The following is a 21949-nucleotide window of genomic DNA, read 5'->3' as shown; positions in this document are numbered from 1 at the left end:
GCGGGTCTCTGCTCGTTCCTCTGTCTTTCTCTTGGGCTCGTCATCTAGCGGCGTCACATTCCAAAGATCTAAACGGCGCTGTACTCGAAGCGGCGGGACGTGGCGAGCCTTGTCGTTGGGCCGTCCTGCCTCCCCATGGCTGCCTTGTCACTACCTTCTTCGAGGTCACAGGGTCCCCTGGGAAGAGTTCGTTCTCAGAGGGAGATTGAGGTTTGCGAGAGACGGCGCAGGGGATGCGGAGGTCGCTGTGACGAGCATTTACTTCCCTCCACGCAGCCCTTCAGCGTGCGTGCGTGCGTTCGTTTCGTCTCCCGCACGATGTTCATGTCGCACAGGTTCCATTATGCTCCGCTTCTACGCCAAACATCCTGTTAGCCGACAGCCCTGGGGAAATTGCTCTCTGTGGCAGCAGGTGGAAAACGGCAAGAAAACCTGTGAACGAATGCTTTCGTAAATGTTCTTGCCAGCGCGGTGACGGTGGCCACGTCATTGGCACAGGCCGGGCGTCAGCACGCTGCGGCCCCCAGGCCAGCTCCCCGTTTCCGTAACTAGAGCTCCGTGAGAAGCCAGCCATGCTCATGCACTGCTGTCCACTGCTGCCTTTCGCACTGCCGTAGAGTTGAGTAGTTGACAAGGACCAGGTCATTCACAGGCCCCGAAGTGTGACCACCCGTCACAAAGTTTTCCAAGTGCTGACGCACGTTACATGCGGGAACCATATGTGGTGAATAACTACAGCGGTTCCCCCGTTTTTTCCTTTCCGCGGATCACTTTAAATGTAGCCACATCCTCAAGCGTCCGAACAGTTACCACTCGTGTGTCCTTATTAGGACTTTGCCCTGTTTTTAATACATCTGCCCTGTCGGTATCGTGAGCGCAGCCATACACAGTATGGAAACAGATGGGCAGGGCTGTGTTCCAGTAAAAGTTTATTTGCAAAAACTGGCAGCACTTCGGAGCCAGCCCACGGGCCGTAGCGTGCCATCCCCACTGCGGTTTACGGACGCAAAGGGTTCCGAACAAAACACTTGAGGCGATACATTAAAGCAAACATTCGGGGTGCCCACCAGCAGATGACTGAATAAACAAGCGTGGTACATGTATACAGTGGACTATTACTCAGCCATCGTAAAGAATGAAATCTTGCCATCTGTGACACCATGGATAGACCTAGAAGGAGTTATGCTGAGTGAAATGAGTCAGACAGAGAAAGACAGACACCATAGGATCGCACTGATACGTGCGATCTAAAGAACAGGACAAACAAATCAATAAAAGGCGAGCTACACTGATTCTCACAATAAAAATAGCTACTCTGCGCTGCAGAGGAATCACCCCAGCTGCTACAACAACCTGCGAGGTTGGCACCATTGTCCACATTCTACTGATACAGACGCCAACGCACTGAGAAGTCATTTATTCAAGGTCACACAGGAAGGAAGTGGCGGAGCTAAGTCCGAATGCATGCTGTGTCATGCCAAGGCACGCTCTCTCGACCACACTAGACTAGAACCTTCAGATAGGCTTCCATTTCTGTACGTACCACACGGAGGAGGCTATTTCTGAGCCCTGGCTGTAGGAGTTCGTAGAAGGGATTCACCGTGGGCTCATAGCGTGATGGAGGAAGTCAGTATTTGGGGACGAGGAACAGCTGGATTTTAGCCCTGGAGAATGGGTAGAGGACAGTAGATGGTGCAAAGGTCAGAGGCCCACAGGTGTGCAGGGGGGACTTGTTACGAAGTAGGCGGGTAGCCGGGGACACAGGAAGTGATGCAGATAGTTGGGATTTCATTTGTTGTCAGTAGGTCGAATTGTTCCCCGAAAAGACAAGTTCTGGTCCAGAACCCCAGTACTCGTGAATGTGACTTTATTTGGAAATAAGGTGTTCGCAGTTGTAATGAAGTTAGCGTGAGGTCACACTGGACTCGGGTGGGTCCTCATCCAATGGGACTGGTTCCCTTATGAGCAGAGGGAAATGTGGGCACAGACAGGGAGCCACGCGACGGTGCAGGCAGCTACAAGCCGAGGAGCACCAAGGACTGATGGAAAGAGGCCAGGGAGGGTCCACCTCTGGAGCCTTTGGAGGGAGAGTGGCCCTGTGGGCACCTCGATTTCTAACTTCGAGCCTCTAGAGCTGGGAGATCGTATATTTCTATAGTTTCAAGCCATCTACCTTGTGAAACTTCGTTGTCAGCCTGTGACACAATAGAAGTGTGTGTGTGTGTGCGTGCGTGCGTGTACGTGCGTGTATTTCTGCCCCCAGTTCCTAGAACAGAGCTCCTAAAATCCTGGTAATTTCCTCAGTGATCATAGCGCTAGGAGCATCTTTCGTTGTAATGAGGACTCTTAGTGGCTTCCTGGGTGGCTTCTGGATAGGAACTAGTCACAAGAAACACCAGTCACGATGAGATGCGTGGAACTTTCGGCCACATCCGCCATCACGCACGAAGGGGAGAGGAGCAGGAGACTGAGTGCGCGGTCAGTCCTCCCTGCGCGCCGACGCCTCCATAAGAATCTGAAACGGGTGAGGCTCCGAGACTTTCACGCCTCGTCCCCGTGCCTTGCTGTGGATCTCGCCCCCTGGCTGTCGCGCGTGTTCTTTGTTACATCCTTTATAATAAACTGGTGAACATAACAAAAAGCTGCAGGGGCCGGATTTGGCACATAGGCTGTAGTTTGCCAACCAGCGTTGTGACACGTGCCCCTCGTAACCTGTTAGGCCGCTTTTTCACCTCTAGTCCCTGTTGCTGTCCAGATGTGGGTTTGAAGTTTCTGAGAGCGCCGGTGATGGCCACGCTCCCTGTCTTGCACGGCTTAGGTATCACGTTCTGGGATGTGAACGGGATTCGCTCGGCTGGTACCTCGGTGCTTTGACACGAGCGGTCGTAGGGGTCTGCTCTGTCCATCTCGTTCCGTTCTCTGAAAGCGGCTCAACCGCAGCCAGTCCCAAGGCTGTCAGAGTCCCATCTTCTAGCGGACGTAAAATGAAATTTCATGATATCGGAAGCTGCTTTGCACGACATCTGATCACTAGAAATTGTCCACGGACCTAATGACAGGTTACTGGCTGGCCGCTTGTGGAGAGAGAATAGTGACTGGATCACATGAAACTCCTGTAGGTAGGTCTCCTGTGGCCCACGCAGTGGCTCTTTAAAATCTGGTGGTTACCAGGGGCTCGGGAGACGGGGGAACGGGGGGCTGTCGCTTAATGGGTGTAGTTTCAAAGAGTTCGTGCCCAGCTCTGGCGCAGCCTTCCATGTCTGCGCGCGAGAGCTCAGCAAGCTGGCCCACAGGCCACATGGGGCCCACTGCTCGTTTTTTTTAATAACCAATGACCAAAACATGCTGTTTGCATGTATAATGGCTGAAAAAAAATCTAAAGAATAACATTTCATGACGGGGGCAAACTATACAAAACTCAAATTTAGGCTCCACTGGAATACGGCGAAACGTTCCTTTGCGCCTGTGCCTGCTCGTGTGACAGAGGCCACGTGGCCTGCAAAGCCCAAGATATTGACTACTCAGCCCTTAGAGGGAAACTTGGAACTTGTGGTACGGCCGCAGTGGCCAGACCTCTCCGGCATCATGTTTGGTGGCTTTTAATGCCTAATGAGAAGCTTCGTCGCGGACCGGACCGCTAGTGGCGCTCACTGTGTTCTTACCTGGGGGCGGATTCTCACTTCTTTATTCCCTAACCAAGCCCAGAAAACTCGCAGTCCCTGAGAGCTGCAGTAGGGGACGGAGTCCCATTGGCCGTTCCTGGTGTCGTAGGCTGTTTTATTTTTGACACACACGCGTCTCAGGCAGTTTGGACCACCGGGCTGTGTATGGCAGACCAGGATCTCATAAGAGTCCAAATAAAGAAAGCCGTGTATTTGAGTATTGTATACGTTTCAGGTGTACGACAGGATGATCTGATATAGTGAAATGCTGACTAATGTGGGGGACGAAGAAACTCCTTTTGCCTCAAGATTGTCCTGCCTGGTCTAATAATCGAAAAGAGGTGAGACAGATGTCCAAGAGACGGTAACCCAATTTAATACCGACATGTGGACGGGAACCCCACACACGCGAGGGGCTCAGAGACCCCGCATGCAGGAGAGGTGCAGAGAGAGAACGGGAGGCGGGTGTGTAAGGGAGGAGGCGGGCGTGTAAGGCTCCTGAGCTGGGGATGCGGTAGCTGCCGCGGGGGCTTCAGAGGGTCCCTGAGGGAGGTTGACAGCAGGTGTTCACTGCATATCAGTTTGCCCTGCCCTGCAGCGAGTCAAAAGCTTATTTCTGACAACCTCTTATCATGGGCGAGGCCCCTAATTCAAGTTTTTCTGGGCAGTTAAAGTGAGGGGCAGAAGTTTATCTTGAACCTGAAGATAAAATTACCCTGAGATCGAAACAATCTGCACAGCCGAGAAGCACGTCTCAGGGTGACTGTTCTGAACCCCCCACCCTATGGGCAAACGTTGGTTATGTTCTCCCCTCGTTACCTTTTGTGTGTTTGACGAGAGCACCCGAGATCTGGGCAGATTTTTAGTGGTCAGTGCACGATTAACTGGAGACATCGCGTGTTCACGCCTGTCTCTGCTTTTGTCTTGTTTTCTCGAGCTCTTCGTTTCCCTCCTAGCTTTGTTCGTGTTCTGCCCTTCATAAATTTTCGGTGATCGCCACACCTTGCTTATCGCTACAGTGTCCTTGGCTGGGCCGCGTGTTTCCCAGCCGCGTCCTTTCACATTCAGCTCCATTGGGCCTCGGCCTCTTTGCATGTCATTTCCTCGGCTTAGCCCAGCTGCGATTGGGTGCAGTGTGTCCCACACCTGGTGCATTCTGCTTTGCATGACCGGGCAGGTCACATCCTAGAATTCAGTGGTGTCTAGGAATTTCGCAGCTCTTCTTTGTCTTGCGCCTTATCTACATGTTTGTCACTTATCTTCTTCCTCGTAGCATTTGCTTCCTCAGGACTCACTTCGCCCTTGTCCTGTCTGTGCCGAGGCTTTTAGCTCGAGCTCTCACTGCCGATTCCGTCCTTGGCACTGTTTCTACTCAAATTCCAAAGACCGAGCATCTAATTGGCTTAGTTTATCTTTATCTCTGTAGCGCTTTTTCATGCTTAGACCTGTCACAGGCTGCTGGCAGTGTGTGGCTTGGTCCCATCAGCTGTGCTCAGTGGAGAAGACATATGCTGGGTAATGTGACTCCAAACCCAGTCATCAGGAGCAGCGCTATAGCTGTGACAGCGGATGAGGGTGGCCGTCTTTACACAGAAGTAGATATACTTTCGGTAGAAGTTGAACTGATACGTTTAGTTCAGTGACTAGTGTGAGTTCCCGTGATCCACGCATTTTACCTGAGAAGGGTCTCACACCATTTTCTCACGTATAGCGTGTACTACCTCTGCTTTTTGGGAACCACACGTTTGCAGTAGAATCTCCATGCATAGGCTTTGGGGACAGTTTTCCTGCAAGTGGACAGGAAAACGCTTTTTGTCTCAGCCAGGTCGGGCTCCAGTGAATGCCGCGGTTTCCAGACGTGCGGTGATGGGCCTGCTTGCTTTCCTATAACTTCTGTTAGTGCTCGCAGAAGCCGTTACTGCCCCTTTCAACCTTCTGCCTAGGACGTACTGCTTTTCCATAAAGTCACGGTCATGCAGACAGTGCCCTTCGTCAGCCGCGCACACAAGCTTTCCCAGGAGTTTTTTGGTCAGTGTCTTTGGAATGTTGGTTTCTCGAAAGCGCGTTGACGCCATAGCCTTTGCTCATCGCCCGCTCGCCCCTCTTCAGCTCCTGTAGACGCTGCTTTGCGGTGGCCTTGGTGACGGCTCTAGAGAACGGCTGTCCCTACATAGTAAACATCTCAGACGTGACGGTTCTCTCGCCCAGCTGGACTGATTGTGAAGACAGGATTTAACACCCTTGTGGCACAGAAGGCCAGCAAGTACCCTGTCCTGCCGTGCGTGTGATTCTGGTGAATTTCCGATTTTGATTGCTCTGTGGACGTGTGAGAAGCGAGAATGCCTTTCGTCTGTAATTACACGTCCTTGACCTTTGGAAACTTCTGGCGCAGAGCCATCTGTTAACAAACTGTAGACCTAGTAAAATTTTAGTCGCATTTTGCTGCTCATTAAAAAACATTGCATCTTACACGCCTTTGATGCTGAGAACTAAATATTCATATGCATGTCAGTACTGAAGTAGTGATGGACCAGTCACTAGATTCCTACCTGAAATGTTTCATTTCGCTTAAACATCTGTTACCTAGTTGGGCTACTGATTTCCCTCGTGTGTGAACAGGCGATGCAGTCAAGTTGCCTGATAAAATTAGAGGATCAACACCCATTTTCGAGCCACTGAAATTTGCAGTACAGTAATGTTATTGGCTATTAATTGTTTGTGGGATATCTGGCCTTGTAGTTGGACACCGATTAAGCCTGGAGAGCTGTACTTTCCAGTATTCGTGTGTTTGTGTTGTCATGTTACTAACATTATGTACCGATAAGTGTAGTCACCTGCCATGTCTTCTTAGGCTGTTTTCCCATCGCATGCCATTAGCATCCTCAATTCTGTGCCAATCAGGATTTTTAAAGCAAAATTGCTACAGTCGATTTGCACACCCTTAGGAACCTATGTGCTTTGGGGCGGGAGTCATTTTTGTGTGAATTTTTGGCAACGTTAAGTAGGATCGCCTTGCCCATCACCTCTTTCAAAAGACTTGCCAAATTCGGTGCTGCGTTTTGGACAAAAAGACCGGATACCATGGATCTTCTGTAATACTTAATTTGTCCTCACAGCATTGTCTTATAAAATTATCAGGCGGATTTGAAGAAAATGGCTCCTAATGCTGCACTCCATGCAGCGTTGGGAGCCAGCAGTTCCGTCATGGCATCATCCGGTGGGTGACACTTGTACGTTAAGTTGAAGCATCTGTATACCGTCGACAGCCGGTCCTTTATGCCGAATGCATCATGAATGTATTTATTATCATTGTCATTTTGCAAGTAATTTTTCAACACTTCTCTCTTCCCTGTACTGACAGTGAATATCCTGGCATGGCTCTAAATTTTAGATCTGACATTTTCAGTTGGGTAATTTTTTGGTGTTTTTGTAGTAAATTCGTCCACACAGTCTTGCCGTTTAGTAGGTGCCACGTTCGCTCTCTGATTTTTGTTCCCAAGGACCCCTGACAGGCCAGAACGTGCGTGGGTTCATTTAGTCATAAGCGCACGCCTGCCGATAGCTTCAGTGCCGTCTCTGGCCGTTTTCTCGTTGGTTCCACTGCCCATTAAGTTTTCTCAGGCTGTAATGCATCGGGCCTTTCCAGACTTATCACAGAACTATGGACAAGTGGGAGCTAATCCAGAATTGTATCCTGTGCAGTTGGCACATACATCATTGCCCTTTGGGGATTTAGATGGTTTGAAGTTCACGTGAATGTCGCAAACTGTGGCCATCAGCAGTGCTACATAACCAGAAACACTGACATTGCTGGGAATCTGACGCCATCTTGTGGACGCGAGGTAACCTTTCTGATGGCTTTGATCTAGTACCCAGTTTGTCCACACGATAGCGCCCTTTGCAAAGTAACAGCGGACCAGAAGTCGCTCCCCAATTTCCAGTAGCCTTACCATCTGATTCCTCCATTTTGAGTCACTAATATAAGAGTGTTGAGCACCTTTTATTATTATACATCTGAATAAGTTTAATGAGTACTCTAATGAGATTGTCAGGCCCCATTTGGTTTTTCTTTGGTTGTTAAAGGTCTTAATGAGGCTGTTTACTGCTACGCGGAGTGTATTACCCATTTACGGTGTTCCTCTAAATATGTGTATTCCTGCAGACCATAAACAATGACTGGAAATTCACTACTACTTAATGCTCCACAGTTTGGATTACTGATTGGTTGTCTGTTTCCCTGCAGGAATTATCATCTCCAGTTTTATGCTCTAGTGATGACAATAATGGGGCATTGTGATTGTCACCTTTCGTAGGTTTACACATATATTATTGATAGTGTGATCTTGTTTATAGGTCACTTTACTTTTGCGAGATGTAAACTTATAATCTTGCCAACACCCTTAAAACTCCAAGAAAACATGATCCAGATTTTGCATAGTTTAATGGACAAAAAAGGAAACGATGGAAAATCCAGCGTCACTCATTTTACCCTAAAATACAGTGCCTTTTCGACATGTTAGGTTTACCACTTGCATCAGAAATCTGATCGTAGGGAGATTTATATTAACGTTACAATCTGATAGCACTAAAGAAGCCCAAAATATTTTAGTCTTGATAAAGGCTGTTTAATCGCTTCTAATATTGTTAATGTTACATCTACGTTCACTGAGGTGAGTGGCATCTTTAAAGCAGATCAGTGGGATTATGTTGCAGTAGCTATTCTCATGTAAGTTTAAGCGTCTGCCACCGAATTTCTGCAGGATTTTTGTGTCCTTCATTGTCAGAAAGTATTTCAAGGTTTGTCGCCGCCTTGTGGACATAATAGTTTTCTTTCGATATTCTGTAGTACCACGTTAGTCCACAACGCGGAGCCCTCTCGAAACGATGTTAGAGCGCTCGCATCACAGATCTGGTTTGATAGAGTATTAAAATGGGAACCTGATGACTCTGCTAGTGAGCCAAAAATACATTCGAGGAATTTCGAGGACGCTCGTTTCATTTCTTGATGTCATGCAATTACAGGTTCGAACTCAAAAAGTTTGGCGTCGCTGTTTGTGTGCACTATAGTGTCCTGCTGATGTGCGATTTGTATAATTTGATATCCCTGCTTCTTAGCTTCATCATTCTGGTTTAACAGTAGCAATTTTTAAATTTCACTAGCAAAGTATGCAGACGATTTCTTTACATCAGACACCGAAGATGCTTTGTTTCTGCTAAAACCAGTTGATCTCATGGGAGAACATTACTCCATATATGAAAAATGTCTAAGGGAGTATATTGTTAAAGGTTTAATGGACTGTTCCAACATTTCCAAATACTGTTACTTCCTATATTTTATTGTACTTTTGGTGCAGTAACTTTGGCTGATTTTCGTTGACTGTAACATTGCCCCAGTGAGCACGTGACATGTTTCCAAGAGCTGTGTCCTCTTGTGGGCTCGATCCCTTTATCATTGTGAAATGTCCTTTGTCTCTTGTTTTAGCTTCTCTTATAAAGTCCATTTTGTCTGATACAAGTATTGCTACCCTAGCTTTTTTTTTCTCTTCATTTCCATTTACATGAAATGTCTTTTTCCATCCCTTTGTCTGTCCTTTCTCTCTGAAGTGAGTCTCTTGAAGGCAGCAGATATATGTAAGGGTCTTGTTTTCTTACCCATTCAGCCAGCCTATGACTTTTGATTTGACACTTAATCTATTTATTTACATTTCAAGTAATCGGGGATAGATATGTAACGATGGCCATTTTATTATTCATATTTTTGATCTTTTTGATTCTCCATCTCTAAAGAAGTCTCTCATATTTCTTGTGATAATGGCTTGGTGGTGGCGAACTCCTTTAGCTGTTTCTTGTAATTCTTTCTGTTCCTATGAGATTGACAATGTCCACCTGCTTATTCCTGATCATATTTATTTGCGTTCTCTCTCTTCATGGTCAGTCTAGTTACAGGTTTGTCTTTTTTTATTGCCTCAAAGAACCAAATTTAGTTTCCTTGATTTTGTTTTCTATTCTTCCATTTATTTCCATTCTAATTTCTATTATTGCCTTCTTCCTGATTTATTTGGGTTTAGTTTGCTCTTTTTTAATTTCTTAAGGTGGAGAGTTTGCTCATTTATTGGAGATCTTCGTTTTTAGTGTGGGTGATTACAGCCACAGTTGTCTAAGTACTGTGTCGTTGCATCACCGAAGTTTTATATGTTCTGTTTTCATTTTCTTTCAGAGTATTTTCTAATTCTCTTTCTGATTTCTTCCTTCGCCCATCGGTTATTTAGGAATTTGTGGTTTAATTTCCACATATTTCTGAATTCCCCAGATTTCATTCTGTTACGGGTTTTCATTTCATTTCACTGAGGGAGCATATACTTTGTATTTCAATTTTTAAAAGTTTATTGAGACTCGTTTTATGTCTAAGCACGTGGTCTATCCTGGAGAATGTTCCATGTCCATTTGAGAATAATGTGCCTTCTGTAGTTGTGTGGATGTTCTACAGATGCTTAATAGGTCAAATGGTTTGCCGAGTTGTTCAAGCCTTCTATTTCCTTGTCGATCTTCTGCCTACCTAGCTGTTCTGTTATTGAAAGTGTGGTATTGATGTCTCCAGCTATTGTTTCTGAATTGTCTATTTTTTCTTCTGTTTATAATGCTTATAGCTTCCTGATGGATTGATCCTAATTACAATAAAAGATCCTTATTTGTCTCTAGTAACAACCTTTTAATTGTTTTTCATTGGTACAGCTAGTCTCTCTCTCTCGATCGCTGTCTTGACTGGTATTATCTTTTTCTGACCTCTTACTTGCAGCCTTTTCGTGTCTTTGAGTCTAAACTGTGTGCCTTGTAGATGGCATGTGAGCGGGTTGTATTTTTTAAATGTTTCACCAAACTCTTCCTTTTGATTGGATTTTTAAAAACTTCTGTTTAATGTAATTATTCGTAAGGTAAATTGCATCCGTATACACTGTAAGCGTATAACACAGTTTTCTAGTTATTTTACGCAATTGTCTTTAAGTCAGAAATGAGAAGTATTACAAATAAAAATAGAATTGTTGTCCTTTATATTTACTTATGCAGCTACTTTTATTGGTGTTCTTTTTCATGTACGTGTGTGAGTTTCTGTCTAGCGTCCTTTTATTTCTGCCTAAAGGACTCCGTTTTGTATCTCTCATAGGGCATGTCTGCTAACACTGAGTTCTTTCGCTTTTTGTTTATCTGGGAATGTCATAATTTGTCCTTCATTTATCAAGGATTGTTTTGCTGGAAACGGAATTCTCAGTTACATTCTTTTTTCTTCAGTAGTTTGACTATATCATATCACTATTTTCTGGTCTCTGGTTTATGAGAAGCCAGTTTTAACTTATTGAGGATCCGTTCTACATGGTAAGTTGTTTTTCTCTTGCTACATTCGAGATCATGAAGTCAGTTTGATGATTTGACTATCATGAGTCTAGATTTGAATTTCTTTGACTTTACCCTTTTTGGCATACATTTATCTCCTTGCATGTATAGAGTAACATTTTTTTCACCACTTTTGTTAAGTTTTTGGCCATTATTTACTCGTATATTTTTTCTACCCCCTTCTCTCTTTTGTTTGACTCCAATTATATTTGTTGTCTTTACTGCGAGTTATTCTTTTTCATTATCTTATGAGAGAACTTCAGGCTATCTATGGTATTGGCTGAATCTCATAAGTAGTGTTGTTTTGTTATTTATGAAATATCTTTTATTTAAAAATTTTTTTTGACCCAGTAGCTATTTACTGTGATGTTTCATGTTGAGGATTTCTGGTTTGAACTACTTTTTCTTTAAAAAAAAAATATGATGTATTGCATTGTGATTAGACAGTGTGGTTCCTGCCCTTTTCGATATGCTTAGTTTTTAATAACTAGTAGGGCAAGTCCCTTATTCTGATTTTTTAAAATTTCTTTATTTTCATGTACTTATTCTTCCAGGAGACCTTTTATACAACTTGTCAAGTTCTCACTACAGATATCATTGGAATTGCGATTGGAATGGCATTGAATGTATTGGTTACCTTTTGGAGAATGGTCGTCTTTATAACCTTCTCATACACCAACGTGGTACGTTTCTCCTTTTATTCAGGTCTCCGGTGTTGTCTCTCCGTGCGTGTATTCCGCTGATTATCTTCGATATTTCTTTCCTCTTTTCTGAAAGAAACAGGCAGATGTCTTAGGAACTGAGATTCTGGTGGGAAAATTACAGAGGTCATCTGTATAGACTTTTCAGTATAGATCGTGATATAAAATGTGTTTTTAGATATGATGTGTCTATGGCCACGCCCCCCTGAACAAGCCCGATCCCGTCTGATCTCGGAAGCTAAGCAGGGTCAGGCCTGGTTAGTACTTGGATGGGAGACCACCTAGGAAGACCGGGTGCTATAGGCGTAAAAACTAAATTAAAAATAAGGGATTGTAAGCTGACTAGGTGCTTGCAATCTGTGAGGTCAACCAAGGGATGCCCCGCCTAAAAAAAAATAAATTTAAATAATAATAGAAACGATGTTACTATTTCTGCCACATGGCCCTAGGAGCCTGCACCATTTAGAATGTTCCATATCCCTGTTTTTCATATGTGCAGAAGCGATCGCTAACGTGGGGAAACCACGCACTAAGCTGCTTGTGCTTAGTGCTGTCGGCATCCCTTGGACACCCCGCTTTTCCCCTTAGAGGTGCTTCCTCCCTCTTGCCAGCTTCTGCTGACTCAGTGCCGATCGTTCACAGGACATGTAGCCGCCGGAGACCTTCGAACCCTCCAGTACGAAAGCTAACTGGTTGTGTTCTCACTACGAAAGCTTAAAATCAGAGAGGTAAGAATACTGTTCCACTCGATGGTTTTATTTGCATTTTAAGAGCAACTCTCTGAGACGGAGCCAGAGGAGACCATCCAGGATACAGAGAGTGATCTGAACTTCGATCCTATGAGAAGCATCATAGGAATTAGAGCTGTTTGGATTGTGGGAGACGACCCCTAAAATGGAGAGTTTGGTGGGCTTTTCAGATTCCTTATGGAGACAGGAATAGTTGGGTTTTGCTCTTTTCAAAGGCAGTTCTAGTTAATGGAGGAATAAATACTCTTGGGAGTGATGCCTAGTGGCTTATATGACCACTTGGGATGGAATCTGAGAATGTCCCTGCGTGGAATGAGAGGATTACATGAACTCGAAGGTCACATTGATTCTTGAAGTTCTGTCTCAAGCAGGGCAAATGAAACTGACTTTTATTGTGCACCTACTTCACATGTTCCAATGTAATCGTCACCACAACCCTCTGAGGCATCCCAGAGAGGTAGAAAAAGTTTGCTAAGGTCGCTCATCTAATCAATGGCACAGCATACTTTAACCTCTCTCCTCCCGTACATCTTAATTTGCAGTAGTAAGTCCTCAAGTTCGTGTAGCATTTGGCCATTTAGAAGCCTTTCGCAAACCTGGTTTTACTTGCTCCTTATAAAAATCTGGTGAAATTGGATAGGTTCCACATGTCTATTTTATAGGAGAAAAAGACATAGGCTCATAAATCCTTGAGTTTCTCTGGCATAAAAGGAATCATTCGATACAACCCCTCTATTCTGCAGTTGGGGGAACTAAGTACCAGAATTAAAAATCAGGATACTTCGTAGGCATTATTTGATTTGTGTTGGGAGGAGGTGAAGTTCAGACTAGATGATTTCATGGGTTACAGAAGGGTTTTGGTGCTTTTATCCGTCCTTTAGTAAACACGTGATCGATGCCAGCTCGCCACATCAGATTAAGTAAGTGGCATTTTAACAAACATCGATCAAAGGCACTAAAGGTTCGAGGAGGACGTTTCAGGCTTTAGGTAGCAGGTTGTGGAAGATATCTGGGGTCATGCCGTCCTCCTTGGTGGCCTCGCGAGCGTTTAAAGTATTTCCTGCTCCAGGTTCAAGGGTTACTTGGGAAGCAGGCCACCGGAGAACGGGCTGTCATAAGCTGCCTCAGCCCCTGCCCACAGCTCTGGGAGCCACCATTCACACCCAGGTCTGTGACAAAGGCTCAGAGCGATGGCTCTCTTGCTAATGGTATACAGGTTGTAGCTAGAGAACCTCAAGGGTGGAAGGACCTTAAAAAGTCTCGTACCCAGAATTGCTTATTTCAGTTTAACCCTAATTCAGGTCCTTTTATAATATAGTCAACGAATAGCCTGTGGGTGGCTGCGTTCAGCGATGGGACCACTCATCTGTGAGGCACGGTGTCTTTTCTGTGGAGACCTCTCTGCGATGTTGAGCTGAAGTAGAGTTCTGTACAGCTTCAGCTCGTTGTGCCCCAATTCAAGAATATTGCTTTATTTTTCTGTCTCCTGCGCCTTCAGCTGCTTCTCTCTGCTGCCTTTTTAGCTGCCTGGCGCGGTGCTGGGTGACGGGGACGCGGAGATGAATGAGACACGGTCCCTGCCCTCCAGGACCGCTCGGTCTAGTGGGAGTTCGACGCGGGCACAGGTAATTACGACAGTGTGCTGCGCTCTCCATTGGAGGTACGTACAAGGAACTAGTGGGGTTCGGAAGAGGAACCATTCGACTGAGTCTGGAGGTGCTAGAGGTGCGGGGAACTGGGGCTTAAGTTGACTCTTAAGTAAAGGTTGATCAGACGGAAAGCGGAAAAGGACAGTCTAAGAACAGGCGTGGACGCCGGACAGAGGATGAGTTGGGGGAAGTGCGCGCGGTCCCTGAAACGCACGCCAGGAATCGGGCCTAACACAGTGTGCCACGAAGTCTGGGTAAGGCGGGGATGCTCCTGCTTCGCTCTGGCAGCAGCATCAAGCACGTTCTGGGAGATTTTCACATCTGGACCGGGGGAGCAGTTAGAAAGATGCTGTAAGAGTTACCGTGATAGATGGTCTACGGCCAAAAGGAGCGGGAGTGGAGATGGGGCAGCCTTTCAAATCGGGGGGCACGAAAACGCAGACGTAGTAGACCATGGGGAAATTAAGGTGGTGAGGAGGGGAAGTCAGGGCTTCCAGCCTCTGGGAAACGAGCTTCCCCCCGCCGCCACCCCTGGCCTTGACAAAGATCTCGCGCCCTTCAGATGGGTGCTGCTGCTGTGGGAGCCTTCTCTACCGGGGCCGCACAGGTTTTTTGTTTCCTTTGAAATGTTGATGCTCAGGAAGACACGTGAACAGCTTCAGAGCGCTTACAGTGTCACTAAGTTCCTGGTCCTTCTCATTGGCGGCAGGGCTACTACCATCACTACACATGCCAACCAAAGCGTTTTTTTTTCTTTTTTTTAAACACATGTAGGGGCTTTTCTATCTAAAACCCACCCAGGGAAGAAACGGCCTTAGTTGTCATTCTCAATTGCTTTCTTTTGCTTACGGATTTAAAAACACTTATGGTTACGTCTTCAAGTAAAGAATATATTAATTAAAAATCTAAACTTATGAAATGTTTTCTTCTATTCTGAAAGCCATACAGTGTATTTTGGAGAATTCCCCACTTCAGACTCAGAGCAGCAATGCTGGGGATTCAGAGGGTGGCTTTCTGTGGCCAGTCCGCCTCACGGGAGATTGTAGTTAAGTAGGCCTCATGCAGTTTCAGTCGCAACAGGCAGGGTTGGGAGAGGAAGTCCTGAGTGGGACAGCAAAGCAGCACAGTGAGAATCGGCCTTGGCACCAGATAGTCTGGGCCCAGAGCTGCTGACACTTGCCGACGTGGCCTTCAGCACAGCTTTTCACCTGAGACTGTTTCCCTAATGTGAAATAGGGATGATATCTTTTTGCGACGATTTTGGTGAAGGAGGGAGGAAATGTAAGGCTTTAAAGGCTTAGAACAGGTCTGGAATATGTTAAATGCTGTGTCACCTGTAGTTGCTGCTGCTGATGTTGGCTGTGAGAAGGATGAAGACAGTTAACTAGAGGGATGCTTGGTGTTTCATGTCAGTGAGGATGTTGGGGTTAGGGAGAGAGAGAAACCAGTCTCAAGGTGGTCGACGGCATGCTGGCGTGAGGTCTCTCCACCCTTCTCTCTCTGCCGAAGTTTGGGAAAGCCGATGAATGCTGTCCTCTCTGATCACTAACGTGCTGCCTTTGTTCTTATTTCCAAATAGAAAGGTGTTGAAAAGTCGTTACACCTGAACACAGGTGATCTTAAAAACAGATGCTTTGGAATTGGTCAAAACTGGATTTGAAAGCTGACTCCACTACTACCTGTGTGATCTGAGGCATGTCACTTAACCTCACTGAACCTCAGTTTCTTCTTCACCTAATCTAATAATTGATTTGCAGGCTTTCCATGAGGACGTTTGTGAAGGGTATGCCATAAACACGCTATATATCACAGCTATTATTGTTAGTTCTTGGGACACTCACTGCGTGACAAACAGCAGGCCCTGGTGGCTGGGAGGATTTCATGGACCTAACAGCGACCTGGACTTGTGCTGTCCTGAAGAAGTCCTGCTCGGATGGATATAATACAACCTGCTAAGTGTCCCAGCACTTAGCAGGTTGTATTATCATTGTCCGTGTCTACGGCTGTCGTCTGCCAGACTCCAAATTCCTTACGGGCCGGGACAGTGCCCTGCTCATCTGTGTATTCGCGGTGCCTAATCCAGTGCACATTGTAGGCCTCATTAAATGTTTGTTGAATGAAAAAATGAATCATCAACAGACATTAATTGGGCGCCTGCTCTGTGATCTCCATGGGCTGAACTTCTCCTGGCCGCTCACCTGCGACGTCCAAGCTGTCTACGACATGCTTTCTGCTGAGGCTCAGTGCTACCTGCTCACTCTGTCGCTGAGGACTTGCCCGTGTAGCGCAAGGGTAGTGGATATGCTTAATCTCGATGCCATCTACACCTGACGGCGCTGCCCGCAGCGCCACAGGAAACGGCTTCGCAAGCCAGGCCTCAGCTCAGTGGGAAAGGGTGTCGTAGCTACCCAGCGACGTTTGCTGAGGGGGGGAGCAGGGGGACCTGTGGCACAAGTACCACACGTGTCACACGTGAAATACTGCGGTTGCTATGCCTGCACGTTAGCCACGGCTACTTGCACATGTTGCATGGCTGCCATGGCAGCTGCCTGCTGCCCCTCAGGTCAGCTGCGCCCTCACCTACCCCGGCAGGCCGGCCCCCGCCGTGTGTCCACCACTGAACAGGTTGTCGTTATCTTTTCCTTACCGTCCTTAATCATTATTGCCCCATGAGAAGCCTCCCTTCGGTAAGATGTGACAACCAGAACACAAGTGAAAGTGTCGTCGGGGCCCTGCAGTGAGCCCCATGTGCTCTGCTTGAACGTGGAGAACACAGTGTGCTCGCAGGCTGCGGTGGGGACTGACCAGCGAGCCCTGTAGATGTGGGGACAGATGACCGCGGACGGGATGAGATCCTGACAGGTGATGCAGGTAGGGGTGGGAGAGCGAATGGGCTCCGGCCCCAGGCCCGGCCACCGGAGCGTGGAGACGGGTGAGTGGTGCACAGGAACATGGCCAGGGATGGGTTATGGAGGCAAAGCAGTGTTTCTAAGGAATGTCCAAAATACACGGCCCGAAGGCGGGAGTGGGGCCGTGAACCAGAGCACTTACAGCATGTGTTTCAAACTTGACTAGAAACTCAGGAAGTGTTCCTGGGGCGGCATTACGAGGAACGTTTGGTTGCCCAGGACTGACCTTGACTGACGGGCGGAAAGCTAGCAAGAGAGGAGTTGCAGAGAAAGGGATTTGAGAATCCAGACTGGACAGAGAAGTTGGGTCAGAAGTGAGCTGAGAGGCTGCAGAGAGGCCTTGGCGTCATGGCGATGCGTGTAGAGTACTTGGAAAACTGGACCTGTAGTCAGTGGGTTTTGGAATGAGATTTGCGAACTGCAGTGGTTAAGACACCTGTGCAGCTAGGATGGCAGATGGTCCACTTACATGGATACTTAGCGAGTCAGGATCATAGTATCTAGGCTGGGGATGAACACTGTGGGCCACATCCAACAGGCGTCGGTGACTGAGGAATGACGGGGACGTTGGCACGTGGCAGGTGGGGAATGTAGCAAAGCAGCGCCACGCACCTCAGACTGGGGATTATTAGGAGATGTGAAAATTGCTCTGCACGTTGCAGGGAGGTCTGGCTGGCAGGGCGCCCAGCTAACATGATCCCCTGCACATTGAGTGCTTTATGCCCCCGGCACCTTGCTGCCTGCTACCCATGTGCGCATTTGGGGTCTCTAACCTTTCAGGTGTGAGGACGAGCAGCAGTTCCAGGCCAGGCCAGCTAGGGGCGCTGGCGATCCTTAGCACGGGGGGAACCCTACAGCCGTCTCCTGACTCTGAAAGAGCAGCAGACTGGTCAGCTTGAGGTGGCTAAGATTTCTTTAGGATCAGAAGTTTTCCTTTCCAGTGACCTAACTTCTTTACGTGGTACAAGCGCTTGTCAGCCGCGTCCCCTACCATACTCTGGCTCCTAGGCCTGACTCGAGTCTGAGCTTGCACTACCCTTTGAGAAAACTCAGGACAGTCCTTTAAAAACATACTGACACAGCCCTGTCATCTAATTGAGCCTTGAGAGAAAGGGGAGGCCACAGAAAGCTCACGGCAATGGGGGATCACGAAGCTGCCCGTGAGCCATCCCGAGGTCAGTGGCCACAGTGGAGATGGCCCGTGCTGCTGGGAGAAGGGCCGGAAGGTGACGCAGGCCGGTGGCCCCGCCGACGCTGCATGCCCCGTTTGCCTTCACGTTGCAGTCTTCCCGTGAGCCGCTCAGGCTGAGGCACCGTGTCAGCTGCTGGAGGACTCCACGTGACAAGACGACCAGCGTCTCGCGTCACCGTCACACAGCATGTAACAGAACACTTGCTCTCCCGAGACTGCGTGCGCAGCCCTCGGCACGCCCTCCCCTCCCCACTGTGCTGTGACTTCCTGCAACCCGCAGCCCACGTGTCCCGCAGAAATGAACCCCTCTAAAACACGGCGTCCCCTCTAAATCACGGCATCGCGCTCGCCGTCAGGCCTCCAGTACTTCATAGTGGGGTCTCTGATGCTGGAACACAGGCCACCGCAGGCGAGTCTGGGTTTCAGCAACCAAGGACCCCGGCGTCACAGAGGGCAGGCAGTCGGCTGATGGGAAAGTGACCTCTGTCCCTGCGCCTGTCCTTTTTCCTTCAGCCCCACGACTCGGATACCACCGATGAAAGCGAGTCACGATTTTCTCGTCCCCCTGGCCCTGGTTGGGCCACTGCCATGCCGTGGGGAGTCAGTCTCTTTCCTCAGTACCTCTCCCCTTCTCCCGAGACCGGCGTGGATGCTGAGGGTGGGGTGGGACCCAACAGTTACCTGCGGCTGGGACAGCCCTGTTAGGCAGGCCCTGCTCCTGCCGTCCCAGCTGATGGTGACATGCGAGGAGGGCCTGCCCCCCACCCACTGACCCCTCTGACTGGGTCATCAGAGATGAACAGTTCGGACGCATGGTTGATATATAGCTATGGATGATGTGCAGCTATAGAAAGCTTGCGGGTCAATAGCGAACGACAGTAGGGGGCAGGGTGACGGTTTCCCTTTGGGGGGATGGGCAGCACAGGGCGTGGAGGAAGCAGGAAGCGGAAGGTCAGCGCCTTTCAGCTGTTCCCAGCGATCCCTTCGGGCACCCTCAGTCACGCCTCCTGTGCCTTAGGCTGGGCCTCACCTGTCCTTTCTGCAGACCCCTTCCAGGGCGCGCCTGACTCCGATGGCTTCGCCCGCTTTTGCTTCCCTTCCCTTCCCCTCCCCAGGCCCCCTGTAATAGCGCCCACGCGGGCAGAGCTCTGCTGTGCACGAAGCCTCAGTGAGTGCTGGGACCGACACCCACGTGTCTCTCTGGACGTGCGGAGGAGCGGAGGGCAGGGAGGCGGGAGAGGGAGGCTGTGAAGTCCCATAACGGAGTAACGAGCGCTTGACATTTGAGTGGATACGGCGCTCACGTGAATAAAGGACACGAACCTGAGAGGCAGCATCTGTGACACGGGAGGGCAGGAGGGGAGAAAAGGGAGGGCGGCCACAAAACCCCGTGCCTCAGTGCAGGAGGCACCGAGTGTCGCTTCAGAAACCCGTAACTTTCGAAGGTGGGTTGACGGGAAGTTGCGTTTCCGTCGCTACTTGTCGGAATCACTGTCCTCGGGTCGCGCCACCTTCGTGGAGCTTTCCCTTGACCCCTGTTGAGAAACAACACAGAACAAGGGTTGCAACTTAGAACTCTGGTTCGATCGCAGGGTGTTACAGGAGTAATACCTCGTTTTTAAAGGTAGGATCGGTGGGCCCGAGGCAGTGGCGCGATGGCTCCAGACAGCCCCGGTCACCAGATGCGGCATAAGGAAACGCACAGTGAGCGCTCAGTCCTTGAACTTACTGTCATTCCCCAGAGCAGGACCGAATGACCAAAACCAAAAGAAGAGCTGCTTTGGGGAAGGGTTTGAAAAGATCCTTTCATCGAAGAAGGGAAATGTCCGGTTATGTCACTTGGGCTTTAAAGACACCTGTTCCCCACATGGCTCATGGACATTGACACCAGCGTCAGCTTGTGGCCCGCTAGGCCACTCGGAGGCCTCGTGATCTTGGAGAGGGTGCTGCTACTCTCTCCCCCTTTAGCAGGTGTTCGTCTTCAGTGAGTCCAGTACCTGAAGGAGCAAGAGGACAAGCACCCAGGTGACAGCAGTGTGGCCTTCTGAGTACACACAGCAACTGAAACGATTATAGGTTTGCCTGGGTCGTGCTGGGCTTGTTCTTCCAAAATAAAATTTTTCTTAATGATAAAAAGATCATTGTTAAAAAATAAAAAAGGTATCAATTAAAAAGAATGCCTGCAGTTATATAATCCAAAAAAATAAGTCAACATTTGAGTTTATTTCCTTTTGCTCTTAAAAAAAAAAGACAACATATACCATAATTTAAAACCAAAATTGGCATCACATTGTATATGTTCTCTAACTTTTCTCATTTGAAAGTAAAAAGGCATCTGGGCATATCATTAGCATTCTTTGAGAACACAATATTAAATGTTAATAATATTTCACATGGAGCTAACAAGCTATAAGATCCCAAGCTGCTAGACATTTTTGATATCACGTTTTTAAAATTAAAATTAATGAAGATCATTGTACATTAATTTCTATGTGTATCTTTCTCCATAAAAAAAATGTCTAGAATTGGAATTACTGAGTTTGAAAGAGAACAGCATTCCTGGGGCACCTGAAAGGTTTTTAATTGTCCTCAATATATTCGTAGAAAATATAATTTCTACGAATATATAAATGTACATATAAATGTGCATATTTCTTTACACATTCATCAAAATAGGGCTTCTCTATAAATCTCTGTTCATTTGATAAGCAAAAATGTACATGTTGTTTTAGATTCTTCTAATTTATATACAAAAAATTTACTTTATGGTATATAGTTCTGTGAGTTTTGACCAGTATAAAGTCATGTATCCAGAGTCTAAGGGTAGATCTGAAAGATCATTCATGATCCTTACACTGTAAACTCCTCCCCTTAAATGTGGATAGAACCTGTGTCTTCTAATAAATAAGATATGCCAAATGTGGTGGGATGTCACTTCCATGAAAATGTTACACATATTACGCATTCACATAAAATACCCTCAAAATATAAAGAAAACATTAATTAATAGAAACCTATGGAGAAATTGAAAAATCGACCAAAAGAGAATTCAACAGGTCTTTTCAAATGGGAAATCACATACAAATCAGGAAATTTAAAACTTCCAAGCCTCACCAAATAGAAATGGAAATATACTCTTCTGCTTTGAAGAATTACAGAAAACATGGTTCATTTGTAGCAGACTTAGAACAGGTACAAGAATTGATCTGTCATTACACTATAAAAAAAATTAAAGAATTGGTATCGTAGGAGTCAGGAAGTCTTACACTACAATTAAGTTATATATTAAGTAAAAACGTACATATATTTCATAATTTAAAATATATCTAAATATGGAAGAAGAAATGAGGGATACTTTAAAATATTTCGAATTCAATGATAATGAAAATACATATGAAACCTGTTGAGACGTGAAAACATGCTTTGAGGGAAGTTGATAGCTTAAAATACTAATATTAGAAGGGGAGGGTGAAAATTCATGAGCTAAGTATCCACTCTAAAAATATAGTAAAAATAGAGGGGGACAAAACAGCGAAGAGCGTGGAAGGAAGTCTGCGGGTCAAGACGGCAGACTAGGCCAACGCCGGGCTCGCCTCCCACGTCCACATCAAAACGAAACGGCAGAGCGGCCATCACCGAGACGCCCCGGAACGAAGGACACGCGGAGCCGCCCGGGCAGCGGAGGAGCCGCAGACGCG

At 47.1% G+C, this 21949-nt stretch overlaps 2 long non-coding RNA genes and 1 pseudogene across 9 annotated transcripts in view; 2 read left to right on the top strand and 1 right to left on the bottom strand.

Annotated features, from left to right (window-relative positions):
* LOC107196028 overlaps window positions 1–21949 on the top strand; it is a 57924-nt gene that overhangs the window by 10347 nt on the left and 25628 nt on the right. For 4 of the 8 annotated variants that reach the window (XR_001517343.2, XR_003047850.1, XR_001517345.2 and 1 more), the window contains 3 exons: window positions 11606–11734; window positions 12395–12480; window positions 14025–21180. This is a non-coding gene — a long non-coding RNA (uncharacterized LOC107196028). Of the gene's footprint in view, window positions 1–3897; window positions 4004–11605; window positions 11735–12340; window positions 12481–14024; window positions 21181–21949 lie in introns of those variants that run through there. The other 4 variants (XR_003047854.1, XR_003047853.1, XR_003047852.1 and 1 more) reach the window with 3 other exon arrangements.
* Window positions 11715–21949, bottom strand: part of LOC102883931 — a 61689-nt gene continuing 51454 nt past the window's right edge. The window contains exons 9-10 of the long non-coding RNA XR_003047844.1: window positions 19575–19786; window positions 11715–11821 (exon numbers count right to left, since the gene is read on the bottom strand). This is a non-coding gene — a long non-coding RNA (uncharacterized LOC102883931). The remainder of the gene's footprint in view (window positions 11822–19574; window positions 19787–21949) is intronic.
* LOC112484010 lies at window positions 11940–12058 on the top strand (annotated as a pseudogene).

This window comes from Pteropus alecto, unplaced genomic scaffold (genome assembly GCF_000325575.1).
Source record: "Pteropus alecto unplaced genomic scaffold, ASM32557v1 scaffold587, whole genome shotgun sequence".
NCBI lineage: Eukaryota > Metazoa > Chordata > Mammalia > Chiroptera > Pteropodidae > Pteropus > Pteropus alecto.
This window is presented reverse-complemented; position numbering and strand designations above follow the sequence as displayed.